This window comes from Pongo abelii, chromosome Y (assembly GCF_028885655.2).
Source record: "Pongo abelii isolate AG06213 chromosome Y, NHGRI_mPonAbe1-v2.0_pri, whole genome shotgun sequence".
In the NCBI taxonomy this organism is placed as follows: domain Eukaryota; kingdom Metazoa; phylum Chordata; class Mammalia; order Primates; family Hominidae; genus Pongo; species Pongo abelii.
The window spans coordinates 52588043-52600952 of NC_072009.2; the positions used below are offsets into that span (position 1 = coordinate 52588043).

Below are 12910 nucleotides of genomic sequence, written 5' to 3' on the forward strand. Positions count from 1 at the left end.
AGGGTAAGTGTTACTTTATAAAGATACTCATAAAATATTATAAACAACAAAATCTTGGAAGTAGTTTCTAATGAAATTGATTTTTCTAATGTGACTATGCATTAATAATTTTTATTTTCTTAAATATAATTCTACAACTTTTTAAACAAAACAAAATCAAAATTGATCTGACTCCAAAAACTAGGCAGAAGAAATAACCATAATACATTTTTCACCTAGTACATTTTTGGAACCTATACCTTAAATTTAGTAAGTTTTTGTAATATAGCATATACATTATCAGTGAACATTTTCTTTTCACCCTTTTCCCTCTGCAGTGCAGAAACGTTTTAGTTTGACGTAATGTGATCCAATTGTTTTTCATTGTGCTTTTGTAGTCTGTACTTTTGGGGTTATAGAATTGAGTTTTCAAAAACACAATTAAATTAAAAATAAGAATTACCACATAATCCAGCTACTCTGCTTCCAAATATGTACTCAAAGGATATAAAATTAACATGTCAATGAGATATCTGCACTTCTATTTTCATCTCAGCGTTATTCATAGCAGCCAAGATATGGTAACAATCCAAGTGCTCATCAACACATCAACAGATAAAGTGTGGCACATATACACAATGAGATATACTATAGAGCCTTAAAAATGGAGGCTGATCTTTTATTTATTTGTTACCAAATGAATCAAATTGGAAGATATTATGCTTAGTGTAATAAGAGAGGCACAGAAAGACAAGTATAGAATGATCACAATTATATGTAAAATCTAAAAAAGTTGAACTCATTCAAACTGTGAATATGTCAGATGTGGTGGCTCATGCCTGTCACTCCAGCACTATGGAAGGATGAGGTGGTTGGATCACTTCAGGTCAGAAGTTTGAGGACACTGTGAGTCATAGTTGTGTCACTGTACTCCAGTCTAGGCAATGCAGCAAGGCCCTGAATCTTTCTACAAACACACAAAAAATAGTCGGAGATTGGAGTGTGGGGTGGTGATGAGAGTGGATTGAGAAAGGAGAGGTGTTCATCAAAGGGTAAAAAATTTCAGTGATACAGGAAGAATTTCTGGTGATCCTTTGCACCAAATGGTGATCACAGTTAATAAATATCAACTTCAAAATTGTTTAATAAAAAAAAGACAGGCTTGATGGCTCATGTCTGAAATCCTAGCACTTTGGGTGGCCATGGAGGGAGGATCAGTAGAGGTCAGGAGTTCAAGACCAGCCTGGCCAACACAATGAAACATTGTCTCTACTGAAAATAAAAGAATTAGCCAGCTTTGGTGGCATGCTTATCTCACCCCAGCTACTCGAGTGGCTGAAGTAAGACAATAACTTGAACTTGGGAGGTGGCAGTTGAAATGAGCTGAGTTTGCACCAGTGCACTCAAGTCTGGGCAACAGAAGCAAAACTCTATCTCAAAAATACAGATTGTTTAAAACATAGAGTTTATATATACTTACCACAAAGAAAGAAATGGTATATATGTGAGGTAATGGATATGGTAACTAGCACAATATGATTATTTTGCAATATATACATGCATTATAAAAGCACTTTGTGTCCCATAAATATTTATATTTGTTAATTTAAAATACAAATTTTAATAGAATGAATTACAGTTAAAATAAACTTGGCTTAATATACATAGACAGTAATATATGCTAAAGTTTTCTTCTATTTTGAATATTTGGCTTCTATTATTTCTTGAGGAAACAATCACCATGGGAAGGGATGAAGAACACTAAAGCTTAACGTTGTATGATTTACATTATTTTGTTGTGGTTGGTCTTTCTCCTTTTTTTCTTTCTACAAAAGCAATGGTGACAACTTTCTTATTCACACTTTCTTTTGAGTTTCTTTCTCCTGAGAAATCACCACCAAAAATAAAACTTGTGTAGATTTGTGTATATATTTTACTGCTGCTTGTTATGACTCTGTTGCCTTTGCTTTGGATTTCTCAGCTTCTTAAAACACCGATTTGCTTATTATTTTTTTTTCTCTGTACCATTACTGCTTCACTCTACCTGCAGGATCCTTTCTTTTTATTTTACTTTAGTTTAATTTTTTTCAGAGAGAGTCTCTGGCACAATCTTGGCTCAATGCAACCTTAGCCTCTCGGATTCAGGTGATTCTTCTGCCTCAGCCTCCTGAGTATCTGATATTACAGGCATGCACTACCACACTTGGCTAGTTTTAGAATTTTTAATTATGATGGGGTTTCACTGTGTTGCCAAGGCTGGTCTCAAACTGACCTCAAATGATGTGCCCCCTCAGCCTCCCAAAGTGCTGCAATTACAAGTGTGTGATGCCACACCCGGTTTGATCATTTTCTTTACTAGATCTACATGCTGCTTCTCTTAGTCCTACATATGCCACTGTCAACTCACTTATTTATTTTCTGTGATAGGAAGACTCATGTAAAGAGTTGGCCCTGACAAGGTTTAATTTTATTTTTTCTTAACTCTCCTTTCTTAAGGCATTTACCCTGTTTTTAGAATCATATTTTATACTTGTCACTAAATCCCATATATCACTTGTCTGTTGCATATTACTCAAACAGTGATGTGTATCTTTAAAACTGATTCACACCATCATTCTTGAAATACTATTTTGCTTTGGATTACATGACTCAACTTTCATCTGATTTTTCTATTTAATTGTCAGTGTGTTTTGCTTCATTTTATCTAATAGACATCTGTTCATTAGATCATTAATTAACTACACAAAATATGTGTTTCTCTTTCCCTTTCTCCTTCCCCTTTTCCCTTCCCTTTTTCTTTTCTTTCCTTTTCTTTTATTAAGAAAGTGTTCTGTTACCCAGTGTGGAGTGCAATAGTGAGATCTTGACTGACTACAACCTCAAATTGCTGGGCTCAAGCAACTTTCCTGCATTGATATCCTCATTAGCTGAGACTACAGATGCACACCACCACACCTGGCTTTTTATTGATGTTGTTTTGAGACAAAAGCCTCTTAAGTTTTAAACCTGTAGTTCTAAGGAATTCAACCAGTGATATGATCTCTGAATTTCTATACATTGTGCTTTTCTTTTTTTTTCTTGAGTGCCCCAAGATTAAGATAGCTAAATTTAAAACTTCCCCTGAACTTCTTTACACTTTCTACATGACTCTCTCCCATCATTTTTTGTCCAAAAGTACATCACCTATATAACATAAAAACTGAGGATATTCCAAATACGATTATTTTCCCTCATGTCTTTCATATTTTATCTTTAACAACTTATTTCTTATCTACCACCTACAAATTCTTTTTTCTGATTGCTGTTTATGCATTAAAGGTGAGGTCATCATTTATTGTTCCCTAAATGATAGTATCTACATCTTAATTTACTTCTTTCTTCTGTGTTACCCTGTTCAATTTATTTTTCATTGAGAGTCTAGAATTATTCTACTTTTCAACGAATAAAACACATCTCTTTTCTTTTCCTTTCTGTTCTTGTTCCTTTCTGCTTTACTATTAACTGTTACTTTACGAAATGAGGAGCCATTTCAGTGTTATTTACTATTATATCCACCGTTTTAGAAGCCATTACAGTGTTATTTACTATTATATCTACCATTTTAAGCTAGAATTCTCAGATATAATAATTTCTCTCTAAGTGTTTAATATTATAATAAACAATACAACTTTGTAATTTCAATATTAAATTGTTGAATACTAAGTCTATATAGTACTTATGAAACAATATTTTAGTTGACTTGCAGATAAGCTTATGCTATTTTTTCACTCACTCCTACCATTTCTATCCATCCTAGCTATAAGACTTTTAGAGGTGTGAACTAGACATATTCTTCTCTATACTTGAGAGCATGTTGAAGTTATATGAATAAAGAAATGTACGCTGACCATTTAATTCATATTAATAAATATAAATGTTTAAAATTTAAAATTTATGTAAATGTTTTTATTACTTAAATGTATTATTACAGTTATTATTTACATTTTTTATTATTCAAAACTCAATACGGGAAACAAACGTGGAAAAATCTCAAGTAATTCTATATTTATCATTCCTTTTATCATAGAGGTCACAAGCCTTCTCCTTACTGGTTAGGGCCATATTTCCACAACAATAATAACATTTCACTTTTCATTTCCCAGTGAAATCTTAGGAGTGTCTTTTGAAATCTATATTGATATGCCTACAACTGCCCAGTGTAATTCTGTCTACTTAGGAAGGTATGACTCTACAAGATGAATATGATAATGTCTTGAAATATCACACTTACATTTAATTATACAAAACACCACTAATGTAATAATAATATATCAGCTGCACATTATGTAGTCTATATAGAGAGTTAATTTTTAAACTCAAATACTTTAGTTAGAGACTGTGAGATTAAACTGGCCCAAGATGGAACTGAATTATCTGTAACAACTACCACACTGTGGTGAAATTAAGTAAATGAACTCTTAATAATTTGGAAAGCAATAAAGTCATATCACTTAAAAGTTGCTAACAGAAACATATATTTCTTAACTATTTCTTATTACATGAAAGACAGAATGGCTTTCATGATAATGATGGAAGCAGTGTCAAATGAAATCTTACAAGACAATCTGGACATGATGGCTCCATGACTGTAATCCCAGCACTTTGGGAGGCTGAGGCAGGTGGATTACTTGAAGTCAAGAGTTTGAGATGAATGTGGCCAACCTGGTGAAACCCCCCTCTACTAAAAATAAGAACATTATCTAGGCATGGGGGTGCATGCCTGTAATCCCAGCTACTCAGGAAGCTGAGACAAGAGAATCCCTTGAACCTTGAAGGCAGAAGCTGCAGGGAGCCGAGATCGCACCACTGCCCTCTGGCCTGGGTGAGAGAGTGACTCCATCTCATAAAAAGACCTCTCTGAACATTAAAAAGCAAGGTAGATTTAATGAAGTTTCTATTTTATGTTGTCATTAAAGTTAATTGTGTTTAAAATGAAGAGATATAAGGAAGAGAAAACAACCTCAGACTTGATTTTTGGAGCTCTAGAATCTAATAATGTAACTCAGGGGTGTGTTTAATGAAGAAAGACCTGACCTCTAAGTTTGGGCAAGACAGTATGTGGCATTTTAACTGAACATCATCACCCACTCCATGGCTTCATGGCAACTGTGAGGAATATTAAATTCTAGATGCAGATTTTGATGCACGTGTGGAAATATGGAGCTTATCTCGAATAATTGTGGTTGTGTGATTTAAAATGTCTGAGGCTCCCTTAGAGATTATTAGCTCAGAGGCTTTTCTTCAGCCCACCTCAGAGCTTTCTTGGGGGCAGATGTTGACTCCCAGGAGGCATTTGTGGAAAGGAAATATACTAGTCAGAGCCACCAGTAGCAAGGAATAAGAGTCAGATCAAGCAGTACACAAACAAAATGCCTGGAAAGAAGAGGCTGGTGAAGAAAATTGATGAGGAAAATCAGCTTTGTAAAACTCTCACAGTTTGTTGCTGTTTATTTTGGATTGGGTTTTAAATAGTCACAGAACTTGCCCTGTGACCCACATTGGAGTCCTGTGGCATGATCATGGCCTACTGCAGCGGCAACCTCCCTGGGTTCAAATGATCTTGCCACCTCAGCCTCCTGAGCATCTCACCTCTCTGGACTCCACCAATCCTCCCCCCCTCAGCATTTCACAGTACAGGCATGGGCCTCCAAAACTAGCTTATTTTTGTATTTTTTTATACAGAAGAGATCTTGTCATGTTGTCAAGGCTGGTCTCATACTTCTGGGCTCAAGTGATTTGTTCTCCTAAACCTTCCAAATTGGTGGGATTACAGATATGAACCACCATACCAAGACTCCTACTGGTATATTTAGAAGGATATAAGAATGTCCATTTTGAATGCACGCATGGAGAAGACCCCAAAACTTTTCACTTTTCGCTGACTTTGGACTAAACACTAGAGTTCCTGAAAGAGTCCATATGCAAATTCTGGACAGTTTTTCTTTTCTTTCTTTTCCTCTTTTTCTTTTCCTTCCTTGGATTTTTTTTTTTTTAATGTGTCAAGTACAGTAGATGATGAAAAGGATGACAGAACACAGATTAAGTGGCCATACATGACAAAGAATATAGAGTGCAAAACTAGCTTTAAAGAGTTGTGAAACATGTACACAACCCACAAACTAAGCAATTGTGGAGGTCAAGAATTTGTTATCTGAATATGCTGAATAATATTCAAAGTGTTCAACATTCAACAATAAAATAAAAGGCATTCAAAGATAAACACAAAAAAAGCACATTCAAAGAAAACATAACTAAAAGAAATTATTTTAGAAAGCCCAGTCATGGTACTAACTAGGGAAATATTTCAATTATCTTCACTTTAATGTTCTCAAAGACCTAAAGGAACCCAGTAGAATAGTGATTTAAAATTGAAAATAAGAATAAAGACATATAAATTATTTAAAAAAATGAAATCAATAATGTGTAACTAGAAAGATTGACTAGCTTGTGTGGGCATGCAAAAAGTGTAATGAGGCAACTTGAAGATTGATTGTTTGATATTATTCAGTGTGAGAAACAAGAATAATGAACAAAACTAAGGTTGCCATGGGATTCCATCAAGAATATCAGCATATTCATAATGGGAGTTCCACTGAAAAAAGAGAAATATGGGGGAAAAAAAATTTGAATGAACTATAGCTGAAACTTCACAAACATGTTGATAGATGGAAATCTACTGATCCAAGTATCTCCAAAGAAAAAAAAAATTCTCCAGGAAGAATAAACTCAAAGATATCCACACTGAAACACATGAACTGAAATTGACAGAAGACAAATAAATAGAAAACTTTAAAAGAAGCAAGACAGAAGTAACTGATCACATGCAAGTTATCATCCATGACATTAACAGCCAATTTCTCATTAAAAATTATGGAGGAAATAAGTCATGGTGATGAGATCTTCAAAGTGCTGAAATAAAAAAATTAAGTCAATCATAAACTCAATATCTGTCAAAACCAAAATTTAAATTTTTGAGCAAGTAAGGCATTTCCAAGCAAACAGAATTAAAGAGAGTACATTACTGCTAGATCAGCCTTACAAAATATGATAAAAACATATAAGGCATGAAAGTAAAGTAGTATCTCATGTGATAAAAAAGAAATAAAGAACGTTAATAAAGTAATTACACTAGGAAATAGAAAAGCCAATATTATTGTATATGGGGTTCCTGTGACTTTATTTTTCTACTATATTTAAATGACAAGAGGAAAGTCACAGTATCTTACAACTGTAATCCCAACCAAGGATGGGGGTTTCCTTGAGCCCAGAAGTTTGAGACCAGTCAGGGCAACAAAGTGTGACCCTGTCTCTACAGAAAATCAATAAAATTAGCCAGCTGTGGTGGCATACATTTCTGTCCCAGGTACATGAGGGGCCGAAGTGGAAGGATCCCTTGAGCCCAGGAGCTGGAGGCTGTAGTGAACCATGTTTATCCTATGTGACTGAAACCCTGTCTCAATGAAGTAAAATAAAATTCAATAATAACATAAAGAAATGACAGAGAATAAAACAATAATTACATATCTGGGTTGTTAGTAGAAAAATATGTAATATTTTTGTATAACAATTTTTGTTTGTTATACAAAATTTGTATAACAAAAATCGTACAAAATTTGTATATGAAATTTTGTGTAACAAACAATTTTTGACAAAAAAATAGAAAGGTAGGGAGAGCAATATGAGAAAATGATTTTTGTGTAATATCAATACTCAGTTATTGTAATTCACAATATATTATTATAAATTTAAGATATTAATTTTAATACCATTAATAGCCAATAAGAAAATAACTGTTCAAATATACTGAAGAGAAATGAAGGAGTCAAAATGGTACCCTAGAAAAACAAATGCAAATATGAGCAGTTTTGGAGGAATGAAATATAACAACACCAATAACAAAACTTGTAGAAAAAAAGGACAAAAATAGGAAAATAAATTCTTGTCAGAAATTAATTTCCATCCAAATAAACTCCAGTTAAATGTCAAAGACTGGCAGAATAACTTTTTAAATATTTTAAAAGTGAGGGAAAAAATAAAGCAAACAGTAACCAAAATAGAGGTAGAATTACTAGACAAATATCAAAATTGTTTAATTCATCAAGAAGATATAACACTTACATATATACCTAATAACAGATCCTCAGGATATATGAAACAAAAATAAATTGATTTCAGGAGCTAGACAGTCCTGCAATAATAATAATAGTGGGAGATTTCAACACCTCACTTTCAACAATGTATGAAATGACCAAATCCAAACTCAATAAGAAAACAAAGGTCATGAAAAGCAGCATAAACCAAGTAAGTCTATATGACATATACAAAACACTCCACTCCACAAGCTGACTACACGTTCTTCTAAAGTGCATGTTTGTTATTCTCTGTGCTATCTTCAGAATAGACTTTATGGTAGGCCACAAAGGAAGTCTATTATATTTAATATTACTGAAATCACATATAATGATTTCTCCAACCACAATGGAATAAAACGAAAGACCCATTTTCTTTTTTTTTCCTTTATTTCTTTTTTTCTTTCTCTCTTCAAAATAGATGAATAAATAAATAAGTTGGAGTCTCACTCTGTCACCCAGGCTGGAATTCAGTGGTGTGATCTCGACTCATCACAACCTTTCACGTTCAAGCAATTCTCCTGCCTCATACTCCTGAGTACCTGGGACTACAGGCACACACCACCATGCTAGGCTAATTTTTGTAGTTTTAGTGGAGATGGAGTTTCACTGTATTGATGAGGCTAGTCTCAAACTCCTGACCTCAGGGGATCCACCCACTTCAGCCTCTCAAAGTGCTCGGATTATATGCATTACCACCATGCCTGACTGAGACTCATTTTCTAAAAACTGAAAAATATATATTGTTTGGAAACTAATAAATACACTCTTCAACAACCTATGGTTAACTGAAGAATCTTCAAGGAATTAAATTATTTTCACAAATAAAAGAAAATTTAAAGCATACTAAACCTTCTGAAATGCAGACAAATCAATGTTGAGAAATATATATGTGTAAACATATAGATAAAAGAGAAGAAATGTAAAATTTATAACATAAATGTACACACAAGAAAGCAGAAAAAATGTAAACTAGAGGACAGTACTTTTGTAAAATATATGGCATAGTAAAGGAAGCTGCCATCAATTGCCCCCAACCCTAACCCCTCAAGAATACCCACAGAAAAACCAAAACCAAGTATACAGTGCCAAGATTATCACCATCAATAATGCAGAGCTCAAAACTGAGAATGAGGCTGCTTCTAGGGTGATAAAGAAGTAAAGAAACCAGGCAGAGGGTAAAAAAGTTGGCCTTTTATATTCATGACACTAGTCCTCTAAACTGCTGACAAACAAGTGTGAAAAAATAGAAAAAGAAAAACTCCTCTGACTCTTGGTTACTACACTGTATAAAATAAAGTTGAAGTGGATGGACAGCTTCCCCATCACTTTGGATTGCCTGGCAGCAAAAGTATTTGTGCCTTAGCCCAAGGAAGCCTTGTGAGTGCCTGAAAAGAGAAAAATAACCTGAGGACAATAGGGGATGAAATAGCAAGGCAGGACTACCATCTCCAGCCTGCATAGCTCAATCACAGGAGATGACAAAACTGAATGCCTCTACAGCATTACCATAAGGTATGAGGTATATTGCATAATTTCCTTGATCACAAACCTATAGAGAGCCTTCTCACACTCTTAGGATATCCCCTTCAAAATCTCTCAGACAGGAGACTGACAGTGTTTCAAAGTTTGTTAGAGCTGAGATAAACCTGGGTTTAAGGCACCATCTACTGCCAAACAGAGGCACTGACCTAGCCAAAATCAAGCAAACCATGTCCCTCCATACTTTTGTCTTAAAGAAAATTCAAAACAATTATATACAACAAAATGCAAAATAAGACAGAGAAAACAATAAACTAAGTAACTAGTCCTTCAATAAAAACATATATATGTATAACCACAAGAAATAATACCAAACAGGAAATTATAACATCCCTAAATGGACAAAGCATTAACCATTGACCAATGCTAATTAATGAGAATGGCTATCAGTGGTTATTGGATCAAGAATTCAAAATATCAGTTTCCAGGAAACTCAGGTCTCTAAAACAACACAGAAAAGGAACTGATACAATTCTGAAAGAAACTTTTAAAAATAGACTGAAATTATCTAAAAATAAAGAGTCCCATAACAGAGAAATATACTGGTTGAAGTGGAAAATTCAGAAGGTTTTCAACAGCAGAAGAGCTCAAACAGAATAAAGTATCAGTGAGCTCTAAAATGAGCTATTAGGATCAGGTGTGCAGGCTCAGGCCTGTAATCACAGCATTTTTGGAGGCTGAGATTGATTGATCAGTTGAGGGTGGCAGTTCAAGACCAGTCAGGACACCATGGTGAAACCCTATCACTACTAAGAATACAAAAAATTCTCTGGGCATAGTGGTGCACACCTGTAATCCCACCTATTCAGGAGGCTAAGAGAGGAGAATCACTCGAACCTGGGAGGCAGAAGTTGCAGTGAGTCAGCGTTGTGCCATTGAACTCCAGCCTGGGCAACACAGAGAGAATTTGTATAAAAAAAAAATGTAAAAGAGAAAGAAAAGAAAAGAAAATTAACATAGATTATTAAGAAATGAACAAAGAACAAAACAGAAAAACGATCAAAAAGAATGGAGAACATTTACCAGATATACAAAATTCCCTTGAATAAGCAAATCTAATATTTAGCAATATTCATGAAAGGGTTCAGCAAAAGGAAGGTATATACAGCATATTCAAATGAATAATGACAACTTTCAAAAATTTGAGAGATATAAATATATAGGTTCAGAAAGATCAGAGACTACAAAAAAGATTAATATCCCATAATACTACCCCACAACAAAGAAGAATCAAACACTCACTGTCAGTCACCACTGACGGCTCACTCACCTTGCTCTTCTGCCACTCTGCTATCCCACTCCTCTGCCCATCGCAATAGAAATGGAGATAGCCGTGCTGGTCATTGACAATGGCTCTGGCATGTGCAAAGCTGGCTTTGATGGAGACGACGATCCCCGAGCCAAGTTTCCCTCCATTGTGGGGCACCCCTGACACAAGGGCATGATGGTGGACATGGGCCAGAAAGACGCCTATGTGGGCAATGAAGCCCACAGCAAGCACAGCATCCTGACCCTGGAGCACCCCATCGAAAATGGCGTCATCACCAATTGGGACAACATGGAGAAGATCTGGCACCATTTCTACAATGAGCTCCATGGGGCCCCAGAGGAGCAGCCAGTGCTGCTGACCAAGAAACCCCTGAACCCCAAGGCCAACAGAGAGAAGATTACTCAGATTATGTTTGAGACCTTCAACACCCCAGCCATGTATGTGGCTATCAGGGATGTGCTGTCCCTCTGTGCCTTTGGGCACAGCACTGGCATTGCCATGGACTCTGGAGACAGGGTCACCCACACGGTGCCCATCTAGGAGGGCTACTCCCTTCCCCATGCCACCCTACTTCTGGAGCTGGCTGGTTGGGACTTGATTGAGTAACTCATGAAGATCCTCAGTGAGCGAGGCTACAGCTTCACCATCACAGCCTAGTGGGAAATCATGTGTGACATCAAGGAGAAGCTGTGCTAGGTCTCCCTGGACTTCAAGCAGGAGATGGCCACTGCTACATCCTCCTCTTCTCTGGAGAAGAGCTACGAACTGCTCGCTGGCCAGGTCATCACCATTGGCAATGAGCGGTTCTGGTGTACAGAGGTACTGTTACAGCCTTCCTTCCTGGGTATGGAATCTTGCGGCAACCACTAGACCACCTTCATCTCCATTATGAAGTGTGACGTGAACATCCGCAATGACCTGTACACCTACACGGTACTATCCGGTGGCACCAACATGTACCCAGGCATTGCCGACAGGATGCAGAAGGCGATCACTGCCCTGGCTCCCAGCATCATGAAGATTAAGATCATTGCACCCCCAGAGTGCAAGTACTCAGTGTGGATTGGCGGCTCCATCCTGGCCTCACTGTCCACCTTCCAGCAGATGTGTATTAGCAATCAGGAGTATGACGAGTCAGGCCCCTCCATTGTCCACCACAAATGCTTCTAAATGAACTGAGCAGATGTGTAGCATTTACTTCATGGGTTAATAGAGAAGTATAAATTTGCCCTTGGCAAATGCATACACCTCATGCTAGCCTCATGAAACTGGAATAAGTGTTTGAAAAGAAATTGTCCTTGAAGCTTTTATCTGGTATCAGCACTGGATTGTAGAGCTTGTTGCCAGTTTTGACCTTGTATTCAAGTTAATTGTTCCCCTTGGTATTTGTTTAATACTGCGTACATATATTTGAGTTCAAACTTTAGTGCATGTGGCTTGGTCACTTCATGACTGCTGAGGTAAGAAAGTGCTTGTGGAAGACAAGTCTGTGGCTTGGTGAGTCTGTGTGGCCAGTAGTCTCTGATCTGTGCAGAGTAGTAATGTGTCAGGACTGAGTGTTCTGGGGTGTCTCTAGAGGCTGGCAAGGGCTCCTGAACCAGTTGCTTCTGTCCTGCCTGTCTGTCACAGTTGGAAAGTCCAAGCCATAGGACCCAGTTTCCTTTCTTAGCTGATGTTTTCTGCCAGAACTCCGTGGGCTGTCACTTACCTTGAGCAGGAAGCAGTTTGCATTTACACCTGTAAATGTATTCATCCTTTTAATTTATGTAAGGTTTTTTGTATGAAATTCTCAATTCTTTAAAGAGATGACAACAAATTTTTGTTTTCTACTGTTATGTGAGAACATTAGGCCTCAGGAACACATTATTGTGTAAGGAAAAATAAAAGTGTTGCCAAAAAAAAAAAAAAAAAGAATCAAGCTCTAAAAGTTTGAGAAATATAGAAAATTCTA

The 12910-nt window shown here is 36.3% G+C and overlaps 1 pseudogene; it reads left to right on the forward strand.

The window, feature by feature from the left end:
- Window positions 1-11004: 11004 nt before the first annotated feature.
- On the forward strand, window positions 11005-12129 carry LOC129053359 (actin, cytoplasmic 2-like; annotated as a pseudogene).
- Window positions 12130-12910: the final 781 nt, after the last annotated feature.